The following is a 13,484-nucleotide window of genomic DNA, read 5'->3' as shown; positions in this document are numbered from 1 at the left end:
TTGAGGGATTTTATACATTTTTTAAGGATCATTATTATGTTTCTGCTGATGTGCACCAGTTGGGAATCACATTTAAACTGTATGCGTTACCAGTTTTTCTTGTATTTTGAGGGTCTGTGTATTTGTCTAAGGGTCATTATTAAGGTTTCTGCTGGTGTGTACCTGCCGGGTGTCACGATTAAATTGAATGAATTCCCAGCTTTTCTTGTATTTTGGGGGATTGTCTGTTTTATTGCTTAAGGGATTTTATTAAGGTTTATAAATTGTTAAGGGCTTTCCAACAGCCACAACCACTGGTGTGACCTGCTATCCTTTCTGTGTTTTGGGGGACGTTGTCTATTTGTTTAAACTTTTACCTATGCTTGGATATTGTTAGTACTTTTAGTGGCACTCATTTGTATTTCATTTTATTGGTAAAACTCAGTTTGCTGAACCGACCTGCAGTCACACCTGGTGGTGTGACTTCTTACTTGCATTTGGGGACTTAGGACATTCCTGGTTTTAAGCCCTGTTCTTAATGGTATAAATTGTTACAATTTTTTTGTTAATGAATTGATCCTGTTTAAATTCCTTAAATTATTGTGAGCATTGTTATTCATTTTTTGTCAAGTTTTTTTTTAATTTATAGTCATAATAATTGCTGTTAAGTAGTAAAGTGCATTCTATGAAATGACAAATGACGAAATATGTGGGTCCTCCTTCTAAGTGTTTTTCCCTAAAATTATCCTAAGCCTTGTTTTGAGATATCAGACGGTACCAATCACGTGCGTCGCTCTGCATCGGAAGTGATTCTCTCTGATTTCAAGTGGCTATGAGAAGTGGTAAAGGCTGCCAGTCTTGCTGGCGGGATGAAAGTATAGCTCACCATCTGTACCATAGTCGACTTGACCGAATGCAGACCTCCGGTACAGAGCCGAGTGGAGAGTCTGAATCAGACGCTCAGACTGTTCTGCGACCGTGTAGGGTGCAGATTTCTCGACTTGCGCCCTTGGGTGGTTGGGTTTCGGAGTCTGCTTAATAGGTCAGGAGTCCACTACAGCAGAAGGCGGCTACATAGATATCAGGGGCTGTGTGGCGTGGACTGCACGGTTTTTTTTAGGTTAGAGGATCTCGAGAACCACAAAAAGGGCTTCAGTCTCAAAGGATGCAGGTCGAACACAGGAAGAACGTAGACCTATGAACAGTCGGTATTTTTTTTATTTTTTTGTTTTTATTATATATATATATATATATATATATATATTTTTTTTTTTTTTTTTTTTTTTTTTATATGCGGGGTTTTCAGTCTTCTGACTGGTTCGATGCGGCCCCCCACACATTCCTCTCGTGTGCCAGGAACTCTTCATTTCTAGAGTTTTTGCCAACTACAGCATCCTATAGCGTCATGTAGTCATTCCCTCATGTCTCTACACATGTTTAATCATCCTGTCCCTTCACCTTATCACTATCTTCCACATATTCCTTTCCTCTGCCATTCACCCCAGAAACTCCTCAGTTCTTACCTTATCAGTCCACTTAATTTCCATCATTCGTCTGTAGCATCACGTTTCAAATGCTTCGATTCTCTTCTGTTCCGGTTTTCCTACAGTTCATGTTTCACTACAGTACAATGCTGTACTCCAGGCGTACATTCTGCGAAATTTCTTCCCCAAATTAAGACCTATGTTTGGTACCAGTAGACTTCTCTTACTTAGGAATGCCCTTTTTCTCATTGCTAGTCTGCTTTTGATGTCCGCCATTGGTTTTTTTTACTGCCTAGGTAGCAGCATTCCTAACTTCATCTACTCGTGACCATCAAATCAGATGTTAAGCTTCTCGCTATTCTCATTTCTACTACTTCTCATAACCTTCGTCTTTCTTCGATTTACTCTCTGTCCATAGTCTATATTTATTAGACTGTTCATTCTATTCAGTAGATCGCTGAACTGTTCTCAGTAACACACTCTCTGCCCTACCTTCCTATTCATAGCGAATCCTGCTCCCGTTATACCATTTTCTGCTGGTGTTGATATTAACCTGTTCTAAAGCCAGAGATAAGTTCAGTCAAAATTTCTGTGGAAGACAGCTGGCAGTGGCGTGCTTGTTGCTGTTAGAAGTAGTTTCTCATGTACCGAAATTGCATTGTTAGTTAATATGGATAGAGATCATTATTGGCAATCGGAATATAATAACGATTGTATCGTTTTACCTACCTACCAGTTCAGATGATACAACAACTGAAAGGTTTGAAGAAAACTTGAGTTTAATTTCAAACACGTGCCCGACTCATACAATTATACACTCCTGGAAATGGAACAAAAAGAACACATTGACACCGGTGTGTCAGACCCACCATACTTGCTCCGGACACTGCGAGAGGGCTGTACAAGCAATGATCACACGCACGGCACAGCGGACACACCAGGAACCGCGGTGTTGGCCGTCGAATGGCGCTAGCTGCGCAGCATTTGTGCACCGCCGCCGTCAGTGTCAGCCACTTTGCCGTGGCATACGGAGCTCCATCGCAGTCTTTAACACTGGTAGCTTGCCGCGACAACGTGGACGTGAACCGTATGTGCAGTTGACGGACTTTGAGTGAGGGCGTATAGTGGGCATGCGGGAGGCCGGGTGGACGTACCGCCGAATTGCTCAACACGTGGGGCGTGAGGTCTCCACAGTACATCGATGTTGTCGCCAGTGGTCGGCGGAAGGTGCACGTGCCCGTCGACCTGGGACCGGACCGCAGCGACGCACGGATGCACGCCAAGACCGTAGGATCCTACGCAGTGCCGTAGGGGACCGCACCGCCACTTCCCAGCAAATTAGGGACACTGTTGCTCCTGGGGTATCGGCGAGGACCATTCGCAACCGTCTCCATGAAGCTGGGCTACGGTCCCGCACACCGTTAGGCCGTCTTCCGCTCACGCCCCAACATCGTGCAGCCCGCCTCCAGTGGTGTCGCGACAGGCGTGAATGGAGGGACGAATGGAGACGTGTCGTCTTCAGCGATGAGAGTCGCTTCTGCCTTGGTGCCAATGATGGTCGTATGCGTGTTTGGCGCCGTGCAGGTGAGCGCCACAATCAGGACTGCATACGACCAAGGCACACAGGGCCAACACCCGGCATCATGGTGTGGGGAGCGATCTCCTACACTGGCCGTACACCACTGGTGATCGTCGAGGGGACACTGAATAGTGCACGGTACATCCAAACCGTCATCGAACCCATCGTTCTACCATTCCTAGACCGGCAAGGGAACTTGCTGTTCCAACAGGACAATGCACGTCCGCATGTATCCCGTGCCACCCAACGTGCTCTAGAAGGTGTAAGTCAACTACCCTGGCCAGCAAGATCTCCGGATCTGTCCCCCATTGAGCACGTTTGGGACTGGATGAAGCGTCGTCTCACGCGGTCTGCACGTCCAGCACGAACGCTGGTCCAACTGAGGCGCCAGGTGGAAATGGCATGGCAAGCCGTTCCACAGGACTACATCCAGCATCTCTACGATCGTCTCCATGGGAGAATAGCAGCCTGCATTGCTGCGAAAGGTGGATATACACTGTACTAGTGCCGACATTGTGCATGCTCTGTTGCCTGTGTCTATGTGCCTGTGGTTCTGTCAGTGTGATCATGTGATGTATGTGACCCCAGGAATGTGTCAATAAAGTTTCCCCTTCCTGGGACAATGAATTCACGGTGTTCTTATTTCAATTTCCAGGAGTGTAGTTGGTAGTGACTTCAATTTACCCTCGATATATTGAAGAAAACACATGTTTAAAACGGGAATTAAGCACAAAAAAATTGTCTGAAATTGTGTTAAACGCATTCTCTCAAAACTATTTCAAGCAATCAGTTCATGAGGCCTCTCGGACAGTAAACGGATGTGGAAACACACTTGACCTCTTAGCAACAAATAATCCTGAGCTAACAACAAGCATCAAAACGAATAGAGGGATTAGTAAACACAAGATGGTCGTAGCGAGACTGAATACCATAACTTCCAAATACTCCAAAAATAAACGAATAAACAGATAAACGAAAAGGCAGACAAAAATTCACTTGACGCCTTCCTGAGAGGCAATCTCCGCTCCTTCCAAATTAACAGTGTACCGGTAAGTGTAGACCATATGTGGCTTGAATTCAGAGAAACAATCCACCTGCTTAGCTGAATGGCAACGGGCTTGCCTCTTCAGCGGGCGCGGGTTCGATTCGCGGCTGGGTTCGCGGTCGTCTCCGCCCGCGGACTGGTGCTGCGTTGTCCTCAGCATCACCGACGGTCAAGTCGCCCAATGTGACGTCACCTGAAGTAAGACTTGCACCCGGCGACCAAACTTCCCCGGACGGTGCCTCCTGGCCAACAATGCCAAACGCTCAAAGAAACAGTATCGACAGAAATCGAGAGATTTATACCAAATAAACTGATAAACGACCGAGCTGATCACCCATGGTACAAAAAACATGCCAGAAGACTACTTTACAACAACGAGAAAAGCATGCCAAATTTAAACCAACGCAAAATCCCCAAGACTGGCGTTCTTTTACAGAAGCTCGAAATTAAGCGCGGATTTCAATGCGAGGTGCTTATAACAGTCTCCACAACGAAACTTTGTCTCTAAACTTGGCAGAGAATCCAAAGAGATTCTGGTCGTATGTGAAGTATGCTAGCACCAAGACACAATCAATGCCTTCTGTGCACGTTCTCTATGGAAATACTATCGATGACAGTGCTGCCGAAGAGTTACTAAACACAGCCTTGCGAAAGTCCTCCGCCAATGAAGACGTACTAAATATTCCAGAATTCGAATCAAGGACTGCTGGCAACATGAGTAACTTAGAAGTAGATATCCTTGGAGTAGTTAAGCAATTTAAATAGCTTACTAAAGGAATGAATTTCTATCCAAACTGCGTATCAATTAGGTTCCTTTCAGTGTATGCTGATTCAATAGCTCTATTTTTATCATCCACAACCACTCGCTCGGCAAAAAAACAGTGCGCACAGATTGGAAAGTTCCAGAGGTCACACCAGTGTTCAAGAAAGCCAGTGGGAGTAATCCACTACAAATGATTTTTTATTACAGTCTCTGATCATAATATAAATTCCTTTGACGATGACCGGTTTCAGTCAGTAATGACCATCTTCAGATCTGTTCTACACCGTGTGTGTCGCAGCTGGTGTAATCCACTACATTACAGGCCCGTAACATTAACGTCGTTGTGCAGCAGGATTCTGGAACATATACTGCATTCAAACGTCCTGGATTACCTCGAAGAGAGCGGGTTCTTGACAGACAGTCAACACAGATCTTGTGAAACACAGTTAGCTATTTACTCGATTGAAGTGTTGAGTCGAAGGGATTCCACCTTGATTCCGTATTTATAAATTTCCAGATGGCTTTTGCCACCGTACCTCAAAGTGGCTTGTAGTCAGATTGCATGCTTATGGAGTATGTTATGGGACTGGATTCGTGATTTCCTGTCAGTGAAGTCACAGTTCGTCATAACTGATAGGGAGAGTAAAACAGAAATGATTTCTGGTGTTCCCCAAGGTAGAGTTATAGGCCCTCTGCTGTTATTTTTCTATATAAAAGATTTAGGAGACAATCTGAGCAGCTGTTTTAGGTTGTTTGCAGATGATGTTGTCGCTTCTCGTCTAGTAAAGTGATCAAAGGATCAAAATAAATTGCAAACATTTAGAAAAGATGTCTATATGGTGCGAAAATTTACAATTCACCCTAAGCAGTGAAAAGTGTAAGGTCATCCGCATGAGTGCTAAAAGCAACCCGTTAAACTTAGGTTACACGATAAATCAATCAAATTAATGGGCCGCAAATTGAACTAAGTAGCTACGAATTACAATCACGAACAACGTAAAAGAAAATGTTGTGAGGAAGGCGAGCCAAAGACTGCATTTTACTGGCAGAACATTTAGAAGATGCAATAGATCTACTAAAGAGACTGACTGCTCTACACTTGTCCGTCCTCTTTTGGAGTACTGCTGCGCGGTGCGGTATCTTTGCCAAAAAGGGTTAACGCAGTACATCGAGAAAATTTAAAGAAAGGCAGTAAGTGTTGTATTATCGATAAATAGGGGAGAGAGTGTCATGGGCATGATTTAAGACTTGGGATGGACATCAATAAAACAAACGCGTTTCTTGTTGCGGCAGGGTCTTCTCACGAAATTTCAATCACCAACTTCCTCGTGCGAATGCAAAACTATTTTGTTGATTCCGACCTACAGAGGGACAAACGATCATCATAATAAAATAAGGGATATCAGAGCTGGCACGGAAAGATAGAAGTATTCGATTTTTCCACGCGCTGTTCGAGATTGGGATAACAGAGAATTATTGTGAAGCTGGTTCAATGAACTCTCTGCCAGACACTTAAGTATGGTTTCCAGAGTATCAAAGTGGATGGATGTATGGATACTGTTGTGCGTATCTTTTATTAGGAATGGGATCACATCTAGCTTTTTTGGCGTACTGCTGTGTAGATCTGTCAGTACTGTACGCTTAACAGTTACTGATATGGTCATGTAGCTTGATAATGTCGAAGCGGATGGGCTAATCTTTCTTGATCGATTGCTTTGAAATTTTGTCACAACGTTCGCGGTGGTGCGGATTGGCCTCTTTAAAACCATCTGTCTACCTACTATGATAGGCTTCAGGTTTTCTGCCCCTTCAGTCTGCAATGGTAGCTACTGGTTTAGCCGATAAAAGCAGCGTTGATGAACATTCGGCTAAATACCTACCACACAAAGGCCACGTAACTCCAGTCTACGGACAGCAACTGAAAGTTAGTTAAACTATCGTTGGTTCGGGGATACTTGCAGAAGTCGTTTGAAAAAATGTAAATATTTGCTTTTAGTTGGTTTATTGTCTTTAAAACAAGGAAAATGTCTGTCAAGTCCGTATTTAATACCCCGACCTCAACTATACGATGTTACTGATTTTCTCTCTTACAAGTCCACACTCGAAAGCAGCGAGAAGGTAATTAGTTCGACTCGATATTTTGAACGCCATAAACAGTCACTCAACCACGACTACTTGCTAATTAACATATTCAATCGGTCAGTAGGCTTGTTGTAAAGAAATGCCCGCCATAACGTCTCGTGATCTGCACGAAACACGCCACGCGGAGTTTATGTACGACTAGAAATGTTCATACGCGAATCTCTCCTGAAATAAACTACTCACAATGCCCAAACTTTCACAAAATACTCAACACTGTACTTGCTTTTCATCAGCTACACGAGAACCGATCAAACGCGCGGATTTCTTCATTTTGGTACAAATTTGATCAGCGCGATTTAACATGCGTGTTAACCAGGAGACGGCTTCCGAACGGGTCTAGGGCGTCTTGTCACGGTTCGCGCGGCTCTCCCCTTCGGAGGTTCGAGATCTCCTTCGGGCATGAGTGTGTGTATTGTCCTTAGCGTAAGTTAGATTAAGTAGTGTGTAAGCTTAGGAACCGATGACCTCAGCAGTTTGGTCCCATAAGACCTTACCACAAATTTCCAATTTTTTGCTTCCGAGCGACTATTTCGACTCCGAGATCTGAGGCACGAAGCCCTACTCCAACGCGCGGAAAATGCTGAATTTCTAGTGGCTAGTATGTTAAGCAGCCAATCAGATCAGCTCGAGCACTTCTGTACTCGCAGTAGGTCTATTTCTAATGCCAGTCAATCATTACCACAAATAATTTAGACTAGAAATTTCGTAATTCCGAAACTAAATAAAATTTAATGAAAACAAAAGACGATTCCTTTCCACAAAATAAATTACTAATAAATTTAATACTCAACACCCCCCCCCCCCTTCTGGCTGCCGTTTACAAAATCAAGCTCACTTCGACATATGCCACAAATTCGCTTATTGCACAACAACTTTCTCATGCATAGATTTACATAGTTTTAATACAATATAACATTCTCACTTTACGTAGGTTCTCCATTCACTCTCTGTCTCTCCTAAAGACCCACACAACCAAAAAACAATCAAATAATAACTTTCCAAAGTATTTTTAATTACGTCAGAAATCTGTGGTAACGTAAATTCCAGTAAATTAGATTACTATTCTCTTGGTTGTAGTTTCAATTAATATCATAGATAAATACATTACAGTCCCTAACTCGGTTTTATAATGTCAGCACGGTTATTATGTGTTTTAGGTAAAAATCTGTGTCTCCGGAAGGACTGAAGTTGATTTGGAATTTTATCGGTATGGTTGTGTTATCCATAGAATTTGGTGCACTAAGTATGAAAAAGATCTGTTAATAGTTAACAGTACTTCTTCAGATTTGCAGAGAGTATGTGTAACGTGCTGCATGCAGCGTTAAGCAAGTACTCGGCTCGCCCGGCCCGGTAGCCAGCGTCTGCTGCGCGGGCGTGAGACCAAAATCCGCTCTCCTCCTGTCTCTCCTCCTGGGGCCATGGCACCTCTAAATAATATGCTACGTAACACGTTGGATTCTAATACGGTTGAGTTTTTAGGTACGTAATTCTTTAATGTATGGTGTATAAAATATGTATACGCAAGTTTTTGAGATTTTTTGTAACAACGTTTCCCTATTATTAAGTTTATAAAAATGTGTGAATCACATATATTTCAAAAGTCAGGTAAATAAAAACGCGCTAATATACCAATGGAACTTGTGCTAAAATTTCAAAGCGATTGGTCAAAAACTTCCGGAAATCTGCGATTAGGAACATCTACATTTTCTATGAGAGTACAAATTCAGATGTTCGTTTCTTCTAAATCTCAAATCTCCGAAAGTTCTTCACTGATTGCTTTGAAATTGTGACACTATGTTGAATCCTAATATGGGCGTGTTTTTAGGTCCCTAATTCTTCAATATACTTATATTTTTGATACATATACTATATAAATTTACATGTGTTCTCGTATAAAGGGAAAACATTGTTACCAAAAATCTCAAAATGTACCTTTCAGATTTACTTCAAATTTTTAAATGTTACTGTGATAAACGTTTGGACATGTATAGACTACATACTTTTTAAATACATAGATATAAAATAGCGAAATGTAATTAGCAAACACCAAAGTTGTATTTATGACTTATTGGTTTATGATTAGTGTAGAACTACAGAATCTGAATTTGCAGTAACTTTAAAAAAAGGCTCAAGGTCGGAAGAAGGAAGGAAGACGAGATGGGCAGAAGGATAGCAAAGCGAGGCCAGCTGTTGCTAGTAATGAAATACAACTGTTTATTTCAAAATAAAAGAGCAGCCAACCCAGAACACTGCTTATTTTAAGAAACTTTATTAAACTAGCGATTGTAAGTAAAGACAAAACAATCATCACAAAATGTTATTATTGTGAATTAAATCACTACCTCACATTAACGTTGTTGTTGTTGTCATTGTTATTGTTGTTGCTAGAGTCTTCAGTCGAAAGACCGATTTCATGCAGCTCTCCACACTCGTCTATCCTATGCAAGTCTGTCCACCTCTGCACGACTACTGCACCCATCGTATCTCCCTCTACAATATTTACCCTAACACCCCTCCCCCCCCCCTACACACACACACACACACACACACACACATCTCCCTCAATTATAAAACTGACGATTCCTTGTTGCATATTCTTTCACATAAATCCGTGGTGGCGCTAGGAGGGAATGTGGGTCGTTTGAGAGGCATGCGGAGATTGTCCATGCAGTTACGATAGACTGAGTCTCGGTGGCGCAGTGGTTAACACAGTTGCGTAGTAAGCAGGAGGTCGAGGGTTCGAATCCTACTCCTGTACACATTTTCACTCGTCGCCGATAATCCTGCGTAAATTTTAGATGCACCTGATATCAGTAGCTACTTCCCCTCCCTTTCCTTCCCCTCGAAGTTCAATTTGCATATTCTTTCTGTCTGCCAAGCTATGTCACAAATTTCCTTCTTGCTCAATTCGTTCCTATACCTCCTTATTAGCTATTCCACATACCCATCAAATCTTCAGTATTTTTCCTCTAGTATCATATTTCAGATGCTTCTATTCTCTTCTTGTGTGAACTATTTGTCATCCAGGTTTCGCCTGCATCCAAGGCTAAACCCCAGAAAAATACCTTCAGAAATGACTTCCAAACATTCAAATTTATATTCTATGTTAACTTTTTTTCAAAAATGAGTCTCTTACTATGACCAGTCTGCATTTTATGTCCTCCCCACTACAGTCATCATCAGTTATTTTGCTGCTCAAATTGCAAAACGCAATAATCTGACTCCCTCATCGTCTTCGACTACATTCCATTATCCTCTCGCTTTTTTTTCATGTTACAACTTCTTTCCAAGAGAATCATTAAGTCTTAGTGCATTGTTTCTTATTGTTGGGCAATGCAAAGGGTGCAGTTTTCCCTTCTTTTCAGACTGTTGCAGACTGACATAACAAGGCCATGTCAGCTAACGTTCCAAGGCAACATCAGCCAATCATTCAGACTGTTGCCCTGCAACTACTGAAAACGGGGCTACACTTCCTCAGGAATCCTATGTTAGTCTAGTGTCTCTGGAGACACCCCTCCGATGAAGTTGACTTGCACTAGGGCTACCTGATTCCTCAGGAATCCAATGTTAGTCTAGTGTCTCTGGAGACACCCCTCCGATGAAGTTGACTTGCACTAGGGCTACCTCTGTCGCTAAGACAAGCAAGCCGCCCCGCCTCATTAAGGTCAGTGGTATGTGGGGAGCTGTTTTTCCTACAATTAGTTCTGTCTGTTCCTTCCACTGTAGATCACTGCAGATTCGTACTCCTAGATCTTTTACGCTTCGAGCATACGCTCGAAATTTCTGGAATTCGTGTGCAAGTTGGGGACAGCAGTTTCATTGATACCAATGTCTCCGGAGATGACCGTGGTGTGTGATGCGCCTTAATTGTTTACAAAAAGCATTTTACGTAGCTCCTTTTCGACCAGTGCTCGACTTTTACTGCCAAGTTTTTGCCTTTATTGGGCCACCCTTTAGATCTGACAACACAGATTTTCTAAATTCTTTGTACTCTCTGATTTGGATGCTACTTCAAGGTTGAATGCCTAGTGTAAATAATTCCTCTCTAGTATTATGCTTCTGCACATTACTGTGACTGATTGTTAACAACGTACTTCACAAGGGAGTGAATGATCTGTGGAGCTATTATCAGTAAGCCAAACTATTTACAGCGTTGTCTACAAGAGGTACTACAGTGGGTGTCACATATTATCCCTATTACATGAACAGCTTTTACCTTGATGATGAATTACCTCAGAATGTGGTTCCAAAGGATACAAATGATATAAAATACACTACTGGCCATTAAAATTGCTACAACAAGAAGGAATGCAGATGATAAACAGGACTCATTGGACAAATATATTATGCTAGAACTGACATGTGATTATATTTTCAGGCAATTTGGGTGCATAGATCCTGAGAAATCAGTACCCAGAACAACCACCTCTGGCCGTAATAACGGCCTTGATACGTCTGGGCATTGAGTCAAACAGAGCTTGAATGGCGTGTAGAGGTACAGCTGCCCATGCAGCTTCAACATGATGTCACAGTTCATCAAGAGTAGTGACTGTCGTATTGTGACGAGCCAGTTGCTCGGCCACCATTGACTAGACGTTTTCAATTGGTGAGAGATCTGGAGAATGTGCTGGCCAGGGCAGCAGTCGAACATTTTCTGTATCCAGAAAGGCCCGTACAGGACCTGCAACATGCGGTCGTGCATTATCCTGCTGAAATATCGGGTTTCGCAGGGATCGAATGAAGGGTAGAGCCACAGGTCGTAAAACATCTGGAATGTAACGTCCACTGTTCAAAGTGCCGTCAATGCGACGTGTAACCAATGGCACCCCATACCATCACGCCGGGTGATACGACAGTATGGCGATGACGAATACACGCTTCCAATGTGCATTCACTGCGATGTCGCCAAACACGGATGCGACCATCACGATGCTGTAAACAGAACCAGGATTCATCCGAAAAAATGACGTTTTGCCATTCGTGCACCCAGGTTCGTCGTCGAGTACACCATCGCAGGCGCTCCTGTCTGTGATTGCAGCGTCAAGGGTAACCGCAGCTATGGTCTCCGAGCTGACAGTCCATGCTGCTGTAAACGTCGTCGAACTGTTCGTGCAGATGGTTGTTGCTTGCAAACGTCCCCATCTGTTGACTCAGGAACCGAGACGTGGCTGCGCGATCCGTTACAGCCATGCGCATAAGATGCCTGTCATCTCGACTGCTAGTGATACGAGGCCGTTGGGATCCAGCTCGGCGTGCCGTATTACCCTCCTGAACCCACCGATTCCATATTCTGCTAACAGTCATTGGATCTCGATCAACGCAGCATCAATGTCGCGATACGATAAACCGCAATCGCGATAGGCTACAATCCGACCTTTATCAAAGTCGGAAACGTGATGGTACGCATTTCTCCTCCTTACACGAGGCATCACAACAACGTTTCACCAGGCAACGCTGGTCAACTCCTGTTTGTGTATGAGAAATCGGTTGGAAACTTTCCTCAATTCAGCACGTTGTAGGTGTCGCCACCGGCGCCAACCTTGTGTGAATGCTCTGAAAAGCTAATCATTCGCATATCACAGCATCATCTTCCTATCGGTTAAATTTCGCGTCTGTAGCACAACATCTTCGTGGTGTAGCAATTTTAATGGCCAGTAGTGTAGTAAAAGGGCAACGGCCTTGCCGCAGTGGATACACTGGTTCCCGTCAGGTCACCGAAGTTAAGCGCTGTCGGGCATGGTCGGCACTTGGATGGGTGACCATCCGAGCCGCCATGCGCTCTTGCCATCTTTCGGGGTGTACTCAGCCTCGTGACGCCAATTGAGGAGCTACTCGACCGAATAGTAATGGCTTCGGCCAGGAATACCATCATAACGACCGGGAGAGCGGTGTGCTGACCCCACGCTCCTCCTATCCGCATCATCCACTGAGGATAACACGGCGGTCGGATGGTCCCCGTAGGCCACTCGTTGCCTGAAGACTGAGTAGTGTAGTAAAATTAAGCCAAGTTTTTGACACTTTCGTCTCATAACTCTATTATTACCCATAAAGAAAAAACTGAGTCTTGTAACTCTGAGAATGGCAATACTGCCATAGATTCAAAGCAACGAAATCAAATAACGTCTCTTACATCATACGTTACATCTGAGGTGTGTTTATCAACTGATGAGAATTTTGTAATTTCGCATGTCGTTTCTACCAGATAGCGCGATTTTTTCGCTGCGTTGTTGGTAAATAAATCTGAAAATTATCTGGACAGTGTGATTCATATTGGATATTTATTCCATTCTCAATTACCAAAAAGGTTACTCGTGTTTTGGTGGTATCAGAGATTATTTATTTTGCTCAAAAATGGATCAGGGAATTTGTATTAAATGTTACCTTAACAACGGAATAAAGTGAAACAAAGTTTTAGAAATCCGAAGTACTGATTTTGGTAACAACAAGCAAAGGTTTACGAGCTGCGTAAGCGTTTCGAATAACGCCTGAAGA

At 43.2% G+C, this 13,484-nt stretch overlaps 1 pseudogene; it reads left to right on the top strand.

The window, feature by feature from the left end:
• The first annotated feature begins 12,661 nt into the window (after positions 1-12,661).
• LOC126482969 (5S ribosomal RNA) lies at positions 12,662-12,779 on the top strand (annotated as a pseudogene).
• Positions 12,780-13,484: the final 705 nt, after the last annotated feature.

Source organism: Schistocerca serialis, chromosome 5, assembly GCF_023864345.2.
Source record: "Schistocerca serialis cubense isolate TAMUIC-IGC-003099 chromosome 5, iqSchSeri2.2, whole genome shotgun sequence".
Classification (NCBI taxonomy): domain Eukaryota; kingdom Metazoa; phylum Arthropoda; class Insecta; order Orthoptera; family Acrididae; genus Schistocerca; species Schistocerca serialis.
This window is presented reverse-complemented; position numbering and strand designations above follow the sequence as displayed.